General features: G+C 49.2%; 1 protein-coding gene across 1 annotated transcript in view; it reads left to right on the plus strand.

Moving 5' to 3' along the window:
- HORMAD2 (HORMA domain containing 2) overlaps nucleotides 1-22197 on the plus strand; it is a 195727-nt gene that overhangs the window by 121144 nt on the left and 52386 nt on the right. The window lies entirely within an intron of this gene.

A 22197-nucleotide genomic window follows, 5' to 3' on the forward strand; every position in this document is an offset into this window, starting at 1 on the left:
GATGATTCTGGCTATCCGCTGTTCCTGTGGCTGATGACCCCTCTGAGAGATCCTCAGACGCAGAAGGAGATGGCCTACAGTCGTGCACATGTGTGAACCAGGACAACCATTGAGCAGAACCTCGGGCTATTGAAGGCACGTTTCCGATGCCGTCACCGGTCTGGGGATGTACTCAGGTACAGGCCAGAGAAGGTGGGGCAGATAGTCCTGGCCTGTGCAATGTTGCATAACATCTGCGTCAGACGCAACATACCCCTTCCCCCAGATCTGGACATGCCACCGCCAGAAGGAGAAGATTATGAAGATGGCGAGTCAGCACCAGCCAGCCACAGGCACGTGCGCATGAATGCTAGTGATGGGTGTATTGCCCGTGAAGAAATCATTGACAACCTCTTCTTACTCCCACTCCACAATGCACTAAGCATGCCCCTTACTGCATGTGATGCGAACACTCAATACATTCTGGCAGAAGAATGAGGATTGTCTACTCTTTGCTGCAAGTGTTAAGACATTTGAATCAATACATCTTGTTTATCTACAACTAACACCCTCTGCCCCCTCCACCTCTACAAATATCCCCTCCCCACACACCCCATCAACCTCCCCACAGACTCCCTCCACACACACACACACACACACACACGCACACACACAATCTCCACAAACAACCCCAAAAACAAAGTGTCATATATTTAAAGCATCAGTGTAATCTTTCTGTGCTGCTTGGTGTCACGTCAGCCCGGCTCCAGCAGGGGGGGCAGGGGGGCCTGCCCCCCCAGAGCCAGCCTCTGGCCCCCCCTAGAAAGGAGGCCATGTCAGTGAAGTTTACGACCACCAGGTAGCCGAGGGAGTGGGGGGTGGATGTCACTCTTAACCACAGGTGCACAACATGGGGCCCAAGTGCGGCCCAGCATGTTGATTATCCCGCAAGAAGCTACGGCCGTCCTCTATTAGGAAAGTCTTTTTTTGACTTGCCAATGGGAAATGCTGACCCTCTATTGGTGGACTCTTTGGTGGACTGCACTTACCATTGGTGGACGGCTCTTACGAGTCACGTAGTGCATGGGCTATACCAAGAGAGGGCCAGCACTGTGGCTGGCATGGCGTGGAATGTTGCCGGAAGGCATTTCAGCCTTGCCACGCCAGCTGCAGTGCAAGCACATCCACAGTGCTGGTAAGTGGGGGCGCTCTCATGTTCTTTATCAGTGTTTATGTGGTGGGAGTTTGGGGTGTGTGCAGGGAGTATCCAGCATTGCAACAGTGTGTCGGGTGAAGCGCAAAAAAAGTCCTGCTACTCCCCCCCCCCAAATGCAGTGTGTGCAATTCCATACATACAGCCTCATTCACGCAGCTTCCCCTCCCATCAACCTTTTTTTGGTAACATTAGTGGCAGATGGCATTTTAACACCTGCACTTGCATATGGATTGCACCAACAGAAGTGACTTAACAGAAAAGGACTTTGCAAGGAGCATCAATTGCACATAGCTGGTCAAGTGGCACAGCAAGTAGAGCGCTCACTTTGACATCTGTGCAGAGCCTGCTGACGCATGTTCGAATCCCGGCAAGGCCAAACTCAGCCTTTCATCCTTCCGAGGTCGATAAATGAGCACCACACACAGTGGGTAATAATAAGCAGCGTTTGTAGCGCTATATAAATGCCAAATTATTATTATCATCAGTTTTTAGTACTTGCAGGTACAGTGGAAGTGACTTTAGAAAAGGTTGCCATAAGTAAGCCAAGTGGCACATAACTTTGTGGTGCAAAATACCTTAATTGCACTGTTATTATATAACAACTCTATAGTCATTAGGATTTGTTTTTCTTAATGACTTTATAACAGCATGATATGCTAACATAAACTATGAAGTGAATCACTGCAGATAAGGCACAGTGCGATTACATGATTTGCCCAGGATCACACACTTTGGTTCATAGTGAAACCGGGATGCAGACAGAGTCATTTGTTGATGCCAATTCTATTTAGCTCACTGTCTTTGTGAAAAGGCTCTTGCGCTGATGCAATCCACTGGTCACTCTGTTGTTTGGGGGTGTGTGGGCATAGTGTTTGGTTGGGGTGGTGGCCATGGGGCATAGTGTGGGGGTGCAGGTCATGGGACACAGTTTTTAATTGTGGGATTGTGGCCATGGGGTATAGTGTTTGGTTGGAGGTTGGGGGCCATTTGTCATAGAGTTTGGTTGGGGGGTGGGGGCCATTGGGCATAGTGTTTGGTTGGGGGTGGGACCAATGTGGCAAAGTTTGGTTGGAGGGGTGGTGGCCATTGGGCAGAGTGTGGGGGCGCGGGCCATGGGGCACAGCTTTTAATTGTCGGATTGTGGCCATGGGGGTATAGTGTTTGTTTGGGGGTGGGGGCCGTGGGGCATAGTGTCTGGTTGGGGGTGGTAGCCCTGGGGCATAGTGTTTGGTTGTGGGTGGTGGCCATGGGGCATAGTGTGGGGGTGCGGGTCATGGGGCACAGTTTTTAGTTGTGGGATTGTGGCCATGGGGCATAGTGTTTGGTTGGGGGCCATGGGGCATAGTGTGTGTTTGGGGGGTGGTTGCCATGGGGCATAGTGTCTGGTTGAAGGGTGGGAGTCATGGGGCATAGTGTTTGGTTGGGGGTGGGGGCCATGTAGCAGAGTTTGGTTGGAGGGGTGGTGGCCATGAGGCATAGTGTGGGGGTGCGGGCCATTGGGCACAGTTTTTAGTTGTGGGATTGTGGCCATGAGGCATAGTGTTCAGTTGGGGGTGGGGGCCATGGGGTATAGTGTCTGGTTGGGGGGTGGGAGCCATGGGGCATAGTGTTTAGTTGGGGGCCATGTGGCAGAGTTTGGTTCAGGGGGTGGTGGCCATGGGACATAGTGTGGGGGTACGGGCCATGAGGCATAGTTTTTAGTTGTGGGATTATGGCCATGGGGAATAGAGTTTGGTTGGGGGTGGGGGTCATGGGGAATAGTGTTTGGTTGAGGGGTGGTGGCCATGGGGCATAGTGTCTGGTTGCGGTGTGGGGGCCATTGGGCATAGTGTTTGGTTGGAAGGTGGGGGCCATGGGGCATGGTGTCACATGCAAGAGTGAACCCAATCATAAAGCTAAATTAAGCACAGTTAAGAGATGTACCTCCTTTGCCTTTTGTGGAAACCTGACACAACGAAGGCCATACTCCCAAGAGTATGACCAACTCAAACAGCAAAGTATAGCAGTCCAAATAGCAGTCCAAAATAATGAGCTTGTGTCTTGCAAATCTAAAGCGGCATAATGTGTGAAATGTTTCAGCACAGTGTTTTTTCTCCTGAATGATTTGTCTACTTTGTCCACTATTGCCAGTATATCCTTATGAAAGAAATCAATTATAAAAATTGAAAATCTGTAGTACAAAATGTACGTTTGAAATACACAAAGATCGGCACACCTAAAAATGTATTTTTTCCATGTGTTTAATAATAATTGAGGGTTGAAGATCACTCCTGACACTCCTTCGCCTGCCGCTCCTCCCGCATTTAGTTTTCGGCCCACTATAGGCAGCATGTAGGGTACATTCGGCCCTCTAGCAAAATCAGTTGTACACCCCTGCTCTGAACATTCAGCAGCAACCTCAGAGACATCATTCTGAGAGGCTGAATTGCAGGAGGCCTGGCCAGGATTTGTTTTCTTACCCTAGACAATGATTTATGCCCCACAGCCATGTAAGTACAAACGACCAGGGAGATGGCGGGCCATTCACACCTCTAAGTTAGGTAGCACACTAATTCAAGCAGGCTGCCTACAACAATTTTCTGAAAGCTAAAATCACAATTTTGGTTCCGTAATTTAAAGTATGTTTTTTTTGTGGGAATATAGTGGTTTTTCACATCATGCTTAATAAAAAGGTTAACTATATCAAACAATAAATGACAGGTAAAGTTACTTTAACACAGATCTCTGCAGAAGGTGCGTCATCTGACGGGGGGACTTACAAATTACATTCAAAGTATATATTCTGCTGCATTAACTACTTGAGTATAAGTGAAAAGAAATGGTTGGTAGTAACAAAAATGTAATTCTGGAGGGGAGTGTAGTAAAATCAAAAAGTGATAGATGCAAATCAATGTTTGAATTAAACATTATCACTACCGTTGCTCTGCGCAACATTCCATGCCATCATTCTGTAGTATGCCTTTGCGATTAGAGAAGGCGACAAGCCATTAGCAAATGACCTTTGGTGCTGCCACCGAAAGGTGCAGTTCAATCTCAATTGCTAGGTAGTGTTGTATCTGCACTGGAACACAAGCAACCACATGACTTTTTAGGCCCTGTGGTTTAGCAGTTTTGGAACGGCTTCTGACATTAGTGACAGGGCCAAGGCTGATATGTAAACAATGCAATGGAAGGCTGGCCAGAGCAATGACGGTGGTTCTAATTGATACAGAGACTTTTTACCTATTAGGTACAAACAGAACTCATGCTGTGGAACACAGATTCAGTGGGAATAAACTGCCAGGAGAAACACACATTCTATGGGCGTGTCTGGTCATTTACCCACATAATGACTAGCCATGGCAATGTTAATGCCTCACCACCAAAACATAACCTTTGCAGAGCTCTTTGAGCAAGCTCTATCACAAAGTAACAACAAACGTGTTACTGTACAGGGCATGCCAGTGTTATATCTAAGCATTCTTTTGAGTGTTTAATTACTTAATTGCCTCTGTAAATGAGCTCCTGTTGTAGTAAAATTCTCTTAATGTGTGTCTTCATCAAGTTGATTTTATAAGCAACATATTTGTCAATGCCTCTGACTTGCACTGAAGTCCTGTCTTAAACAAGCAATCACAAAGCCAGCAGTTTTGCCTTGCCTATAGGTATTAGCAGACATTTGCCAGGCAGTGCCATCATATGCCCAGTTACTGGCAGCATTTTCCAGCTGTTCCCATTTTATGGCCAGGTGATACCCTTATGGCAGTACCTGGCAAATGCCTATCCATGCCTAATCAAAAGCCCAAGCTGTTGGCTATGCCAATGCATGTTGCCTTGAGTTAGTCTCCCTTAGTGAACGTGTATATGCCGAGATGTGGGTGTCTTGCTTGTTATGCCTAGGGAATCAAGCTGCACCTCACTGACCTGGTCCAACAAGGCCCTACCTGAAAATGATAAGGCTAGGTTGGCAAGTATTAACCAATTTCAGATCTTCTCATGCATACTTACCAGTGGGGCTCTGACCTAAATAGAATGTATCTTTGTTTGGAAGCCTAGTCTACTCTGCCAGAACGTTTCATGATTCAAACTGATAAGTACTGACTTGATAACCTCATTCTGTTTGAGTAAATTTACAGAGTTTGCATGCAAACAGAACAGGTCATGTTTTTGTGGGATTTGTTTGGAAAGTATGATGTAAATCCTGGGTGCTGGGTGTTTAGGCAGTGCCAGAAATGAAACATGAACACCCCTAAAATAACAAAAAAGAAGAGAGTTTTCTATAATGTTACGCACAAAGAATAAAAAGTGTACATCATTTATACCTAAGAAGCAGTTTTTAAATATTTTCTAAAGAGTGCAATCAGAGGTGGATTTAACATTTGGAGAAGGGACAAATGCCAATGCCAACCCCCCGGCCCCCTGCTCTACTCCCTCCCCCGAATAAGAACAGCAGAGCTAAACAGGCCCTACCAGTGAGATCTTATCTTTTTAACATGTCTCAGAGGCAGATTATTTACAACAGGAAGTGATTAGAGATGAGAAAAGGTAAAAAGATAGTGACCATTGCTGTGGCACTTTTAAAAAAATTATATAGGGTTTTAAGAAGGTATTTAAGTGTGATTGTTGGGTGATTAGTAATTAAGGGGATACAGAACAAGCTGTCTGAAACAATAACTTTTTTCATGCATTTCATTTCACTTTGTGTCTGTATGAGATTTTGTGTAGGTTCTCATTCATTGCTATGCTGGAGCTTGTAGGCTTCCATCAGGATGGGGAAAATAAAGCTACGTCATAGGGGATAATTTTCCAGGTCAAGCAGTGTGGAAGAAGTGGGCGCTAAATGCATTTACCTCCACTTTTTATGAGCTGCAGGATTTTGTATGATTTGGCAGGCGAAGTTGGAGAGCAGATCGGACTTAACAAGGTCCCCCTGCCAAAACCGATTGGTGTTCCACCAGCATTTATTTTTATGTTGGCAGAAAACCAATGGATTCCTATGGGATCTGCCTGACGTTTACACCTGGTATAAGCGGGCAGAGTCCAAAGGAATACGATGTGGATGGCTCCCACAATCGTTAATTGTGGAAGTGATTTACACTTTCCAGACACGTAGTGGTAAAGTAAGGAGCAAAGGCAATTTTCGCCTGTGTTTTACTCTTTACTTTTCCAGTACTTGGTGGAAACAATTAAAATTAATGAATGTGCAAACAGGAGAATAACGCTCTGTGCAATATAGGATTCAAAACAAAATGCCCCCCTTAATCTTTTCATCAACATGTTTCTACAATGATGAATACATTGTGAGGTTGGTTTATCATGTGACTTGTACATTTCTAAAGTAATCTGTATAACCTTTAGTATTATTTTAGGTATACAAAGCCAAACTTCAACACATATTTGTACCAACTTGAGCTCGGAAGATGTGTGATCAAGTATCTAAATTTCAGGCTAGAATCAAATTATGGCTTTACCACTTGATCAAAGTGTGTGATCCTTGGCATATTTTTAATTTCACTATACCTTACCTGTTAAAATTAGGTGCCCCTAGAAGTGATTCAGTTTGCATTATAAGCTATTCCAAAAAGACTCACTCATGGTTTAATAGATGGACAGCAAAGGCATTAGGACACACACACGCACATCTAACTTTGAAAATGTCTGGGCCACATTTATTGAACAAAATTGTGTCATTCAATGGCAAATCAAAGTAAACACATCAAACAAAGAGTCATCATGGACAATTGCATTTATAACCAGTGTGTAAACAGTATGCACCAGACAATGATGTACAGGGGCACGCCCCACCAGGAGCGATACCAGGAGGCCACAAACCCCTCAAACAGCACCATCTATACATGTGTATGTTATTGGAGGATATGTAGTTGTGCTCGAAATATTCTTAAGATCAAAAGATTACCTGTGTTGATTGGACATGGTATGTTCTGTTCTTGAAATTAAAAGAAGTTTGAAAAAAAATGTAATTTTGTAGGAAACAAAATCTCCTATTCCTTGCTTCAGTATTCTGGGGGAGGCTCTATCTTTCACAACAAGATGGAGGGAATAAAAGCATCTCCTCCGGGTCATGCTGGAAGTAGCCAGTGCTCAGGAAGGTATTGTTGGGCAGACACCATCTGAGATGGTACAAAGACTGGGGGCGTCACTGCTCAGCCCTCTCAGAGGAGGAAGAGGAGGCATCACCCTCAATTCTCCGAAGCCAGGCAAGGAAAGGCATTCTGGGTGCTGGTGTGAATAGGTGGGAGGGGAGGTAAATGGGAACGGTGGTTAGGGCAGCTAAGGGAAGGTGACTGGATGGTGAAAGGTGAAGGAGGATCAGATATAACAAAAAGGGGAGAGCAGATGGGAAGGGAAGATAGGTAGATTGATGTTGCAATACTATTTTCCTTGCTTCTCTTTTGCTATGTACTGTTTTTTATAGAGGGGTGCAAACATATTTTTGCAGATCTGGGAAGAAATGTTTTGCTGGATCACGGATCTAGGAAATCTGGATCAACGCCGGCACTTTGTTTAGGGTACTCCTAGACCCACACCCAATGGAATGTGGGCCCCCCTGATCACAACCCTGGCCCACCCAGATAAAAATTCCTGGAGCCGGGCCTGTAGTCATGACCCTTGGCATGGGCAGGTGAACCCATTAGGCGCTGGGAGTGGTGCCTTGGGTTGATCTGGCGAGAGCTTGCTGGGGTGCTTGCACTGGAGGGGGGGTCAGATCCCCTCCATCTCATGCTATACAGGGTGGCCTGGAGGGTGTGTGCTAGGCACTCTGCAAGTGCAGACACCCCCTTGTTGCCCTCCTAGATCCTCTGCGCCAGTACCACTAGGGCAGATGTGGTATGGCTCAGGGCATGTGCACAGCGCCAGCTGCTGGCCTGCAAGCATTCATGCATCAGCCGGGATTCCTCAAGTTGCTACCGGACCATGTCTGACATCTTGGTGTGCCTCGCCTCAATCCCATGTATACGGGCATCCATTTCCCTTATGTTGGCCATTGGTGGTGGAGGGATATAGTGCAAGGTTGAGAGGCTGAAGGTAGGCCTGTGATAAGGGGTGTGGTGCTGGGAGTCATCACTGAAATTGCCTCCATCTGCTGCCTGATCATCGTGTAGGTGCCGGGATAGGCTGGTGGCTGGTGTAGAATGGGTGCATAGACTGGTCGCGTTGGCTGAGTGGCTGGCTTTGATGTGGCAGTGGCTGGCTGTGTTAGGGCAGCGGCTGGCTGCTGTGGGGCAGCAGCTGGCTCTGTGGCTGGCTGTGGTGGGGCAGCAGCTGGATGTGCAGTTGGGTGTGATTTTTATTTTAAAATGTTTTTATTGACTTTTGTATATACACAGTGGTACACGGATCCATTGTTTCATTGTCTTCCGTACAATTGCTCACTCATATACAGTTTACATGTCTTTAATAACCTGGAAACAAAACAACCAAGAGAAACTGTCTTCACATTAAGGGTTAAACCTTCTACTTCAGCACTTTCCTTAAGGCGCAAATATTCTGGGGCACATCTTGGAACCCACATTTTCCTCCAACGAGGCGTCCCATGTAAATAACCCCTATAGTATGCAGATCCACATCAGGACAATGCTTTTGCATAGCTAATGTACCAACGTTCATGGGGGTTTGTCGTCTGAGTGGTGGAACATGTCCCAGACCAGCATCCTCCAGGATTCATAGGGGCACCAACATCTGCCTCAGACTTGTCCACCATATTGCCCCACACTCTCGTTTCCATCTCTGACCAACGTTCAAATTCCTTATGCCAGCATACATATTGCAGGCCCTTAGGTGATTTCAATGCCATTTTATGACATGTTTGGACTTGCCATCCCTAGGGTATGCAACTAGCAAACATCCTTTTGGGTTCCAGGCATACCATGCAATCCCTGCTCTTCTACAGGCATATTCAATCCGCTCCCAGAATCCTTGTATGTGCATGCATCCCCAGAACATATGCATTAAATTTGCACCATTTGTTCCACACCATCGGCACGTCGATTGTGCGGTACTGTTGAATTTAGCCACCACATGTGGTGTCATGTAGGTGCAATACAATACATTCATTTGAATTAATCAGAAGTGGGAGTTCCTGGACACTTTCCGCTGGTTAGTAGTACGCTTTCCCATTCCTTCTCGCCTATATCTGCCCCAGATCTGCCTCCCAACATTCATTCAGCATTATACTCTTAGGGTTGGACCTGTCCACCAGGAGCGCATATATCCTGGATACAGGTTTCCAGCCATCACCCAGGTTGTGCATCAGGGTCAGCAGGGGGTTTGCTGCTGGTTCCTCTGGCCATTCCACCCGCTTCCCTTTTGCAATCTCCCTCACCGTCTGGTACCACAAAAATTGCCCCTTGGGGAGCCCTTCCTGTTCCAATAAAGAACCAAACTTCCTGAACACACCTTCCACGTACCCCATGTGCAGACACCCCAGCCTTTCCAGCGTCTAGTAACCCTCAGATCCTCCCTGTCCCTGCAGACATCCGCAGCTATTCGGGTCTCAGGCGAATGGGGGCGCTCGCATTTCAGCAGTGTCAGGGTCCTATGCCACACCCTCCGTCCCAGTGTCACAAACATAGGCGTGCTTCCCAGGCAGCTCAATGGCAACCACAAAATTTCTTTCAGGCGTGCCGGGGCTACCAGGCGCTGCAGCAGCACTGATTCAGAGGCAGCCTCGTCTAAGAGCCACCTAGCTACATAACTGAGTTGCGCTGCCAGGTAGTACCTCCAAGTCTGGGAGCTGCATCCCTCCCTCCCTGTGTGGGAGGCAGAGTGTTACAAGCGCAAATTTACGGCGGGCCCTGCCCCACAGGAATTCCTGTAACAGCACTTATAACAAACGAAAGGAGGATGTCTTGATGTAGCAATGGACGTTATTAAAGAAGTACAAAAATATTGGCAAAAGTATCATTTTAGTTATTGCAATCCTGCCCATCAATGACAATGGTAGTTTGGACCAAACATTCATGGACTTTCCCAAGCCCTTTACCACATTTGCTGTGTTACTCTCATGCATTCCTTCAGGTGTGTGCCATATGTGCATCTGCAAGTACCGGAATGATTCCAGTTGACATGGGAAGAGGGTGGGCGTGATGGCTCTGGTGGGACATCAGCTGGCTGTGCGGCTGGGCCTGATGACTGTGGCAAGTACAGCTAGTGTTGGCAGGGATGTGGAGCAGTTCTGTGTGATCTTGCTCAGCCTGTAGAGAGTCCAGCATTGTTGCTGGCAGAGAATGTGCTGTTAGGGTGAGATGAGCATACAGTTGGACTCCTGTGTGTCACATCAACGGACTTGCTTTACGCAGATATCACATTGGGTATGCCCTGGCCTGGACATGATGTCTGGTAGTCAAATGTGTTCTGATGCATGCATGCGTGTGTGGTGTAAGTGCACACTGGTTGCTGTCCAACATGTCAATTAGGCATGTGCTAATTGACATGTTCTCCCTTTGCACACATGGCCAGTACTCATGTGCCCATGTGTGTATGCATTTTTTGTACGATGCTTGTGCATGGCTTACTCTGAACACGACCCCTTGCATGTGCGTGTGATTGGACCATTTTGCTGTGGTCGTCGTGTGTAGTATCCATTTACTTTGACATTTCTCCCTAATGTGGAAGGTGGATTTTGTATTTGTCGCATGTATGGCATTTAGATGTGGCTTGTTGTACTCACCACCGTCTCCTTGGGTCCCTGCTGCGGTCTCTGCAGATCCTACTCCCTCAATCCCCTCCATATGCATCACAGAGCTGCAGGTCTCTTGGGATTCCCTCTGATGTGCCGGCAGGATGTTTAACACTTGTAGGCGCAAATCATCCCACCTCTTGTGGCAGTCTCTGGGTGTGCAGAGGACCGGACCCATTGCTTGGACCTTCTGTCTCCTCCCATATGGCAGTCTTGCATTGCTGGCTGGTTCGCCTGGTGTCACTCCCGGACAGTGCATCAGCATGGGCCACTATGTTGTCAGCGCTGTTAATTCTGGTTCGGTGAAGCGAGGCTTGCATTGCCGGACCTATGGCAGGCGAGACTTGGAGCTTCCGGACAGGTCGCCAGTGTTTGCAGGAGTGGATGGCAACAGGAAATGCCTGATTTAAATGGATTGCGTTTTCCAAAATTGCTGCCTGAGAACTTCGAGTTCCTGCGATGATGCTGTTTCCAGTGACGGTGGTACCGTCAATGGTGTTTCTGTAATTGGTTGCAGCAATGCTGGTGTTTTTGTCAGGAGTAATGTCGGAATCCCTGTTACTTGCACATTTGATCATGCAAACACTGTAATTTCGCTGTTTTGACTGTGATTCCGTCATGCCGGTAGTAACGTTTGCCAGCTATGGGGGGATGCGCGCATCCGCAGAGTTGAAATTGGCTTGTGGTTCCCTCACTCTGGTAGCCGGAAACAGTACTATCGGCATGACAGAATCACTGGCTTCGTACCAGCAGTCTTGTAATTGATCGCAGCTGTACTGGACCAGAACCAGTGAAGTAACTGGTTGAATCTCTGCCTATTACCTGCATCATTTGGTGAATCCAATTCCTACAGGGTGATACTGGGGTTGGGAAGAGGAGTCCGGAATCATAGTAAACCCCCTTCTTTCCCTTCAGGGGCACTCGCTGATGAAAAGCCACCCTGAGGGCAGTCTGCATCACCATCTACCCTACTTCCTCTCAACCCAAGCATGTTTGGGCGCCTTTCAGAAGCACCATCTGTGATTGGATTGCAAGGTAGTGCCGGGCAAATCACGAAGAAACCAGGCATCCCTGCAAGACTTAATGTAAGCATTATAGAGCGCTTTCGCAGACCCCACCGTCCAGTGCCTCCCATCAGTCCTCTTTTCTGCATTGGCTGAATTGGACCTATTCTCACGGCGCTTGTGGTTAGGCAACAGCTTGTAATTCCACACGCCTCAGCTTTCTCCCAAGTTAGTTTTCTTTTTACAATCTATTCAACGGCCTATGGTGCCTCGCCTCCGCCGGCACCTGTCGGTACAGGCGGAATTCAGCAGGTTTCTTTTCTGCGATGGGTTGTTACCAGCCTCAGACCCCCCATGTACTCTGCTTACATTGCCCAGGTTCTGACCATCGCTGGGAAGGCTGCACCGCGTATGATTCCTTGACACTGTGTTCACTTAAGAATCAGTTGACCCAGTGGAGAGAGATTTTTGCTAGGCCTCCACCAGAGCATCTGAGGGAATTTGTTTGCAAGAAGCCACCACCAGAAAAGGCAAGTACCCTTTTTTCTAAGGCACCCGCAAGGGGATTCCTTTCCTGGGAATCCAGCTAGATCCTAAAACCAGTCAGGGTACCGAGGCTCATGCAGTTATCAGCCCACAGGGTCAGGGGTCTGTTGACCCTTCCGGATCCACGACTGAGGAGACGCAAGGCTCTAACACTGGAGTTACTCCTGAGGGCCATTGCTCTAATACTGGGCCCTGGCCCAAATTGGCACCTGTATGCAGAAGCATTACCGGGCACAAGTCTGAGGACGGCAAGCCTACCGGGCTGACAACTGAGGTGCACTCTAGTACCAAGCAAGTGCTCAAGAGTAATAGAAGGCCTACATGCTCAGTCTACGTGCCGGACGAGAGATTCACATGCATTCCTGTGAGCGAGGCAGGACACAAAATGGCAACAACTGGTGACAAAATGGCACCCACCCAAGATGGAGCAGCTGGCCGACAGACGGAAGGCTCTCACAGCTCGAAACCCTTGAGGCCAAGACCCGACTTGAACCCACAGGTGGAGTGGCCGTCAAACCCCAACCCGAACTCCTCATGGTGCACAGCATACCCAGTGCCCTCCATGACGGTCAGGTACACAGTGAGGCAGGGGCTGAGTAGGACCTCATCAATATGTACGCTGACAGTGGCGGCCAAAGCTCTGCGGCATGTGAGGGGTTCTTCAAGAGGTCTATGGTCCTCATGAGTTCTCAACAGATGTTGGGGGTACTGAAAAACCTGATCATGGATGTATTGCAGCAGATGGCAATACAACCTCCCGGACCTGCGCATCCTACTGGGCTGGCAGAAATAGTGGGGCATCCACAACTGGGGACTTATCCTCAAATTCAGATGACAACAGCGGGGGGGCTCCCTCCCGGTAGCTCCCGTGGCTCATTCCATACAAGCGACTGCGGTGGAAGGGGTGCAGACCGAGACAGTGCAGGTCCCTGACACTGCACCAGACCCTACAGTCACCCCGGGGGATACCCGTGGACAACAGGACACAGATGATGATGAGAATGTGGATGTGCCATCATCCAAAGCCTTCCACAATTGCATGGTGGGGCTGGCAGAATTTTTAGGCGTACCCCCGCCACAACAGGAACAGCCAGAAATGGGAGTGCTGGCAGAAGTGCTTACATTACGGCAGTGAGCAAATCAGGAAGACCTGGAAGCGCTGACTAAAAAGGGCTGGGCCAAGCCACACACAACCCAGCTAGTTAACAAATGGCTAGACGCCAAACATAGGCAGGCGGAAGGGGAAGCCATCTTGTTGTCTTCTCGCCGGCAGCCTCATTCATCGGTCATAGCTGCTGCCTCAATGTACTCAAACGTGCAGTCGTCCACTTGTTGAGTCCATCTTCAACATTGAACACAGGACTACACTTACGCCAGGCCAATGCTGATGACACTCTGGCAGCAGCCAATCCGAAACGTTGGAGGGAGATAGACTTCCTGCCAGAACTGCCGGATCATAAGCAGGCATTATTTAAGGCCGGACTGGCAGAGGCGAAAGTCATTGCTCAGGGCATAACGGAGTCCTCGGTCGCCCATATTGACACAGCTGGTTGGGGAATTTACAATGTAACAGACATGCGCGGCACAGCATGAATGCGTGCCACAAGATTCAATGCAGACCTTTCGGATGAAATTCTAGATCTCCTTTTCGAGGGAGTTGGCACATAGTAGATTGGAGTACAGACCCAGATCCTTCGGCGGATTCAGTGGTTTCCAGGACAGGAGGGCATGCCAGCCAGAGAGGTCGCCCAGCCTGCATCAGCGCAAATAACAGCAGACTGTTCCAAAGGGTTCTTCCAGTCCCGCTCTCAAGCCCCAGCATGAGACGTAAAAAAGAAATGAGTGGGGTATCTAGGTTCACAGTTCTCCAGTGGGGGGCAGGCTAGACCTACACAATATTCACTGGTGTCATCTGTTCTCAGACCCCTGGATCCTATATGTGACTTCCACAGGTTTTCAACCCCAATCCTCTCATCTCCAGCCTTTAGTTCATATTGGGTCACTGGCACTCTTGGCAGAGATTGCTCTCTAGTGCAAGGCAATGCATTGGAGGAGGTGCCTCACTTGCAAAGGGGCACTGGCTTCTATTCCAGGATCTTCTCCATTCAGAAAAAGAACCAGGCCTGCCTGAGTGTGGTGCTTGATTTATCCTATTTCAGTCTTTCCCTACCTACACATATGCAAGAAAATTACACCAGTGCATATAGCTGAGGCACTATGCGGGGGAGATTGGATGTGCTCTCTGGACATAAAGAATGCATACTAAACGTCCCTATCAGGCAGCCACACAGGCATTTGCTCAGATTCACAGTAATGGGGAGACACTTCCAGTAGAAGGTGCTGCCGTTTGGACTCCACTCAGCGGCTTGAGTGCCTACCAGATTGATGAATGCGGGGGGCAACAGTACTCAGGGGCAACGGCCACCATGGCCACCTGTACCTGGATGACTGGCCTTGTCAGGGCCACTTTGCCAGGAGTGCCAACCAGACAATGCAGTTACCAATGGATATACTGTTCGATCTGATATATATATTTTTTTTAGATCAACCCATGCAAATCAGAGCGTACTCCTACCTAGTCATTGGTATTCGTAGGTATCATGTGGGACACAGATAAGCAGAGGGTATTCCCAACTCAGGACTGAGTCGGTGCCATTCTAGCTGCCACTGGCCACTTCCTCAGCAGGATGGAGACAGCAGCCTGGTGGTACAAGCACCTGTTAGGGGTCATGGTGGCTTGCATACTGGCGGTCCCCTATGCCAGATTGAGAATGAGAAGAATCCAGATGCATCTGGCAGAGAATTGGAGTCAGGATCGGGGTCCGACAGAGTGTCCATCACGAAGGAGTTAATATCAGACCGTCGATGGTGAAGAGAAGAGGTCAATTTGATGGGCAGACCCTCAGTGTTGATCACCACAAACTCCTCATTTGAGGGCTGGGGGAGCCACCCTAGACAGTTTCTCGGTCCATGGGATATGGTCTGGTCAGGACAGGGAGAAGCACATAAATGTACTGGAGCTTACCGCAGTGCAGCTAGCGCTCCGGGCCTACCTCCCATTTATCGGGGTCAAAGCTGTCCGCATCAGAATGGACAGCGCAACCATGTTTTACCTGAACAAACTGTGGAGGACGAGATCTCTTTCCCCTGCGCCCCTCTGCAAGCTTACGATACTGATCATTGATTGGTGAAAAAAATGTGGAGGCAGACAGGCACAGCAGTTAGGCTCAGACAATGAGTGGGAAATATGCCCGGAAGTCGTGGATGCACTATTCCAAGTATGCAGACATCCTACAGTGAATCTATTTGGCACAACAGCCAACAAAAGATGTACTTAGCATCCTGAATGGGCCGAGGGAAGCGGTTGATAGGAGACGCTCTCCACATATCATGGAACAATCTAAGGGGTTATGTGTTTCTGCCAAAACACCCCTGATCCAAAAGGTTCTGCGAAAGGTCAGAGACTCTGTGGGACTCTGGCTCATCCTGGTGGTTCCCCAGTGGCCATCAAGAGTATGGCACTCCGACCTAGTACACATTTATTTATTCATTCATTCATTCATTCATTCATTCATTCATTCATTTATTTATTTATTCATTTTTATAGAGCAAATACAGCCCAGGGGCATCGCAGCGCTGTTACTTGTGGCAGGCTTAGTTACATAAATTACAGGGTGTGCAGTACAATTGCCATGGCATACTCGAACAGAGCATAATACAGGGTACATACTTTCTGACATCCTCCCTACATATAGGGATTTAGTGCAATTTTCTTTCAAAGCATTGCGTTTGAGCAGGAATTAAGTGAAGAGCACAGTTTTCATGGCTTTACGGAATGCTAAGTAGGAGATTGCTCCTCATAGGGGTGGTGGTAGTGCGTTCCATTGCAGAGCTGATAGGTAAGGGAAGCTAACACCCCCATCTCGGGCCCTCTTGACTCTCGAGACTGTGAGCATATTTGCGTATTGTGTTCTGGTTGGTCTTGTGGAGACTGATAGGTGGATTCCTTCAGAGAGGTATGGTGGAGCCGTGTAGTGGATACACTTGTGAGTGAGGGCAAGCGCTTTGAAGAGGATTCTTTCTCTAACTGGGAGCCAATGTGCCTGTATCCTGGTGGCTGTGATGTGTTCCTTTTTGGGGCTTCCTGTGGCTGCACGAAGAGCGTTGTTTTGTATTATCTGCAGTTTGTTCATGTTTTTAGTGGAGGTACCAAAGAACAGTGCATTGCAGTAGTCTAATTTTGATCCTGTGATAGCTCTGGCGAGGGTGATGCAGTTGTCTTTGGATAGGAAGGGTATGGCTGCTGTCATGAGCTTGGCATGGTATGCCGCTGATGAGGCAATGGTGTTGACTTGCCTTGTCATTGTTAGGTTGGAGTCGAGATAGACACCCAGTGTTTTTACTGAGCTGGCTATGTGGATTTTAATGCTATCAATCATAAAGTAGCTGAATTTGGGGTCAAGGTTCTTGAGGGTTTCCTTTGAACCAAAAATTAGTAGTTCTGTCTTGTCCGAATTAAGGCAAAGCCCATTGGCTGCCATCCAGACTTGGATCATGTTGTAAATGTTTTTAAGTTTCCTGGAGTCGGTGTCGTAGTCCCCCGTTAGTGTGAGGAGGATCTGTGTATCGTCGGCGTAGTTAGTGTATGAGATTCCCAGGGAGTCTAGAATGAGGAAGAGGGGTCGTGTAAAGATCTTATAGAGGGTGGGTGAGATGCATGATCCTTGTGGGACGCCACATAGGATGGTAGTAGGTGAGGCAGAGGCCATGTCAGAGAATACTTTCATGGTCCTGCCTTGAAGGAAGGAAGTGATCCATGCGGTAGCTATAGGAGAGAATTTGGCTGTGGTGGAGAGGTGGTGGCATAAGACCTTGTGGTCAACAAGATTGAATGCCGCTGATAAGTCTAGGAGGAGGAGGAGAGCGGGTTTCCCTTAGTCTCTTGCGTCATCCATTTGGTTTTTTAAGTCAAGTAAGGCTGTCTCAGTCCCGTGCCCTGGGCGGAAAACTGACTGACGCAACCCAAGGAGTTGGTTCTCCTTAATAAATTGTTGTACCTGCAAGTAGGCCGCTTTGACTGTCATGAAAAGGTGGGAGTTGGTGGGTGTGGAAGGGTCGAGGTTAGGTTTTTTTGATGAGGGGGCGGACCTAGGCTTTCTTAAGGCAAGATGGGACTCTGCCGGTGGCAAAGGAGGCGTTCACAAAGGCTGTGAGCAACGGGGTAAGTTGGCTTGCGCAGTCCTTGATGAGTTTGGCTGGGCAGATGTCCCCTTTTTAATTAGAAGGTTTGATAGACTTCATGATATTAGTAATGTCACTTTCGAAGGGATTGTGTCCTCTGACGTATTCCTTATCTTTGATAATACGTTTCCAGCTTGCTGGCCTCAGAATTTTTTTCTGTAGAGGGCGCTGCGTGTCGACGTCCGCCGAGTCGATGTCCTTCCACGGCCACCGTATCGGCGCCGACGTCATCATGCCCATAAATAGCCACGCGGGGCGTCCGTTGCTCAGTTCCGTTTTCCCGCGCTTTGTGGGGTCTCAGAACATCGTTGCTCAGTTCAGTCAGATAATCTAATCTACATCTACTCGAAATATACCAACTCGTTCTCAATGGCATCTTCATCGTAACCGACAACGCCGCGATCCGGCTTAACATTTTCTGGAGAATGCGGTAAAAAAATGTCGATAACGGATCCACACAGGATCTGCTTGTGGTGCTTGGGAGCTGGGCACCATTGTTCGGAGTGTGAGGACTGCATGTCCATAACGGCGAAAGCCTTGAAGGAGCGCAAGGGGAAGCTCGAGAGAGGTAAGTTAGTCAAAACCTCCTCGAAAGTTTCTTCAGCCGAGTCGAGGCATTCGTCTCCTCGCCGTCAAAAACATTCCCATTCTAGATCTCGAAGTAGCTCCCACCATTCATCGAGATCAAGACACTCAAAGAAGAGACGTCGAAGATCCCCTTCCTCGTCGTCTTCTGTTTCCCCAGAAAGGGTCTCCTGCCCCACAAAACACAGCTCTCAGGCTGAGTGAGAGGAATTCAGGAAGAAAATGTTAAGCGTCTTCAAAAAAAACGGCCTTGACCCCCTCGAAGACAGCTGAGGGTGATACCCCAGTTGAAAAACCCAAAAAATCAAAACGCCACGAGTTGCAGCACCCGGCGAAACATTCCACCCGAGAGCGCCACGGGCCATCGGGTAAGAAGGCACCGTCTTCGACGCCGTCGTCGAAGATCCCTACAACGCATGGATCGGCGCCATCGACGCCGTTGTCGAAGTGTTCTTCGACGCATCGGTCGATCGACTCGACGCCATCGTCGACACCGACATCGAGGCCGATGAAAGAGAAGACCACGGCTACTCCACAGCCAACGGTGATTCCAAGAGCCTCCGGCACGACACCGAGACCGTCGTCGATGTCCTCGAGTAGGATCCCGATCCTCTCAAGTTCTTCGAGGCCTCTTCCGGTTTTCTCGACGCCGTTTTCGGCGCCTTCGAAGCCTGTCACATCGGCCTCGACGACAACAACGTTTTTGCGCCCAATAATGACGAATTTGGCTCCTTCTGCCTTAGAAATGGGTTTTATACCATTTCAGAGGTCAGAGTACCCTGGATTATCTTCAATTTATGAAGAAGGGGAAGATTCTGACCAGGAAACCTTTGGGTTGCAGAGGACCACACTACCTGTTTCAGAGGATTTCACCTCTGAAGAAAGAAGGTTGAAAGACCTACAGGAGTCATTACATGAGGCAAGTGGGCTGGACACTTCCCCAGAAGTGGATTTTGTTAAGCCAGACCCAGGGGAACATGCCGAAACACCCTATAGAACCCTGATGGCAAGAATGATTGAATTCATGGGTTGGGCTGCGCCTTTGCCTGTTTTTCAACAGGATGACATGACAAACATAGTAGACAAAGGTCCACAGGAGGATCCTGTGGTCCCCTTCCATACAGCCTTACAAAGAAAGATTGCATTTAACTGGGAAACTCCTGAAGTTATCCCTGCTGTCAATAAAAGATTATCAGCCAAGCATAGGGTAGCTGCTGCTGACCCTGAATACTTATCGAAACACCCGACTCCAGAGAGCCTGGTGGTCCAAGCGGCAACTTCATCAAGCAGCAGGGCCGCTTACCCTACTGTCCCACAGGATAGAGATGACAAGAGGTACGATTCTATGGCAAAGAAAGGCTTCTCTGCTTGTAGTATGGCTTTGAAGTCCATCAACGCCACCTGTACGCTCGCTAGGTTCAGTCACACACTGTGGGAGTGTGCTTCATCAGCGGCTGACTGCATACCCGAAGGAGAGGAAAAGGAAGCCTTCCTTGACATTATTAAAGATGGCAAAGATGACTGGCCACCAGGGGGCGCACGGATGATCAGCACCTCTGTGTGAGCTCTCTACACACAGGCCCCAAAAGTGATCTGAGCCCCCACTTTTGATCCCCCCGTGCACAATCGTGACACCCCCTGGAGCATGAACCTTTCCTCCACCAAGCGAGCGAAAATTTGAAGAAAAACGGTGAACCTGAACGGGAGAAAAGAGCTCAGGCGCGAGGCCCCCCTCCCACCGAGAGCACAAGCAGCAGAGGAGCCGTTACCAGCACCAGAGTCAACACTGAATCACCTAGCCCCACCCGCCGCCCGCTCGCATAGAGCGCGGACTCCGCTGTGATCCCCACGGGCTGTCCGGGCTTCGCTGACCATCCCGAGAACTCTGCAGCGGTCCGCGGGCGTGGAGTGAGGGGCCCCATGGTGCGCCCCCGGTGTTTTCACCTGCCCAGTCGCAGAGTTTTGGCGCCGGAAGGTAGGGAGCTCGTCGGTGCGGGTGGGTCCCCCCCCCCACTACCCCCCCCCCCCACTACCCCCCCTCTTGGAAAGCTTGGAGCCTTCGTCGGGACCTCGCCCCCCGCCCCCCGGCACTGCCTCGGATAAAGAACGTGACTGCAGACAGAGCGCGGAGCGTGACGGGCCGGGCTCCGCGCTTGCCACCACTCGACGCCTGGGCCGGGTAGGAAGAGCTCCTCCTCGGGGCCCTCCCGCGGCCCTCCCCGATAGACCCGGAAGCCCACACGAACTGTCACCTGCGGCCCAAACACCCCAACACGGGCCGGGTGAACTATGTCACACAGCGTAAGCAAAGAGCCCCTAAACAGAGGATCACGCTGAGGGTTGGGCCCCCATTATTGGGGCGTGTGCCCTCCTCGGCGCACTGCACACTCAGCTGCCCCCATTAAAGGCAACGCAAAGCAAACGGATCAGTAAAATGCACAGACGACGCACTCACACGGATACCCCTTTGAATCTTGCCAGACTGGGACCTTCTGTTGCGGGTCCTATTCTCCACGACCCCTCGTACCCCCGCGATAAGAGCGGACCACACACTGGACCCCCCTAACATCACAGCGGTCCCAGAATTGGAAATGAAGGCAAGTGGAGGGAACTGCCCCTGAACCCAGGGCGTGTGCCTCCTCCTACCACTAACCCTCCACCACCTTGAACCCAAGGGACGGAGCTCCACCACGTACTTCGGAATCCCCACAGCACGGCAGTACAGAGGGTAAGGCCCCCACTCCTGGGGCGTGTGCCTCCTCGTGTACGGACACCATATGAACAGTCAAAGCAAGTTGGCCAGGTTTGCCTACAACCCACCACACCTGGAACCAGACACAAACGCCACAATAGAGACATCTGAGCCAGGCGCAGCAGCCACCAAGGGAGACATTGCCACCTTTTTAAGCGAAATCCGAAACATGGGTGCTAACCTTGGAGGCAAAATTGATAAGATGACGCAGAGAATGGACAAAATTGAAGAGAGACTGGGAGGCGTCGAAAACAATCAAACTTCAATAGACACATTAGAAACACAACTGGACCTCAGAATGCGCAGCATAGAAAGGAGGGAGGGTGAAATTCGTTTGAAAATTGATGATTTAGAAAATAGAGAGAGAAGACACAACCTGCGTTTTTTTGGTATTCCAGAACGTGAAGGGGATACAGAGGAGGACCTCAAACAAAACTGTGAACAACATCATCAGAATCCTAGCCTCGTACGAGAACATTGACGAGCCAACACTAGAGAGAATACACAGAGCCGGCGGCCCCCCAGGTGGCCCGAGATCCGTCCTTGCCAGATTTCACAAATATCAAGATAGGACCAGAATACTCATGAAAGCCAGGTCCTGTGAAGCTCTCACCCTCGGGGGTGCCCAGATATCTATCTTCCAAGACCTATCCTCTCTCACCCTGGCCCTACGCCGTCTCTGTAGCCCGCTAACGAAATGGCTGAAAGAACAAGGAACCAGATCCAGGTGGGGATACCCCTTCTCCCTCACGTTCGAACATGGAAGTAGGAAGGTAATCCTCCGCTCCGAAGAAGACATCCATGAATGTATCGCGGACCTGCTCGGACCCGATCCTAGTGATGGAATGCAGGAAGAATCACTACAAAACAGAGCGAGAAGAGGACCCCAAGGCCCGAGAAGGACAAAAGTCAAAGGATCTAGAAAGTATAGGTGACCAAACGATACTCCAGATAGTAACAAGTGACACGCTCTACGCATGCTATACACAGGTCTCTCTTCGCAGCGATCGACGCCTCAACACCAAACCCATGGAACTACTAGCATCTACAAGCTGTGAACAGTGACTCACCCTACATGGGTACACGACAGAACCGTCACCAGGAAAGCACAGGCGATCAGCTGGTGGAGATAAACTTTGGAACAGCAAGTACCAATACGCAAATTAAACCTCATTACTAGTTACCAATGTTTGTT

The sequence above is a fragment of the Ambystoma mexicanum genome, chromosome 10 (genome assembly GCF_040938575.1).
Source record: "Ambystoma mexicanum isolate Mex_15411 chromosome 10, UKY_AmexF1_1, whole genome shotgun sequence".
Classification (NCBI taxonomy): Eukaryota; Metazoa; Chordata; class Amphibia; order Caudata; family Ambystomatidae; genus Ambystoma; species Ambystoma mexicanum.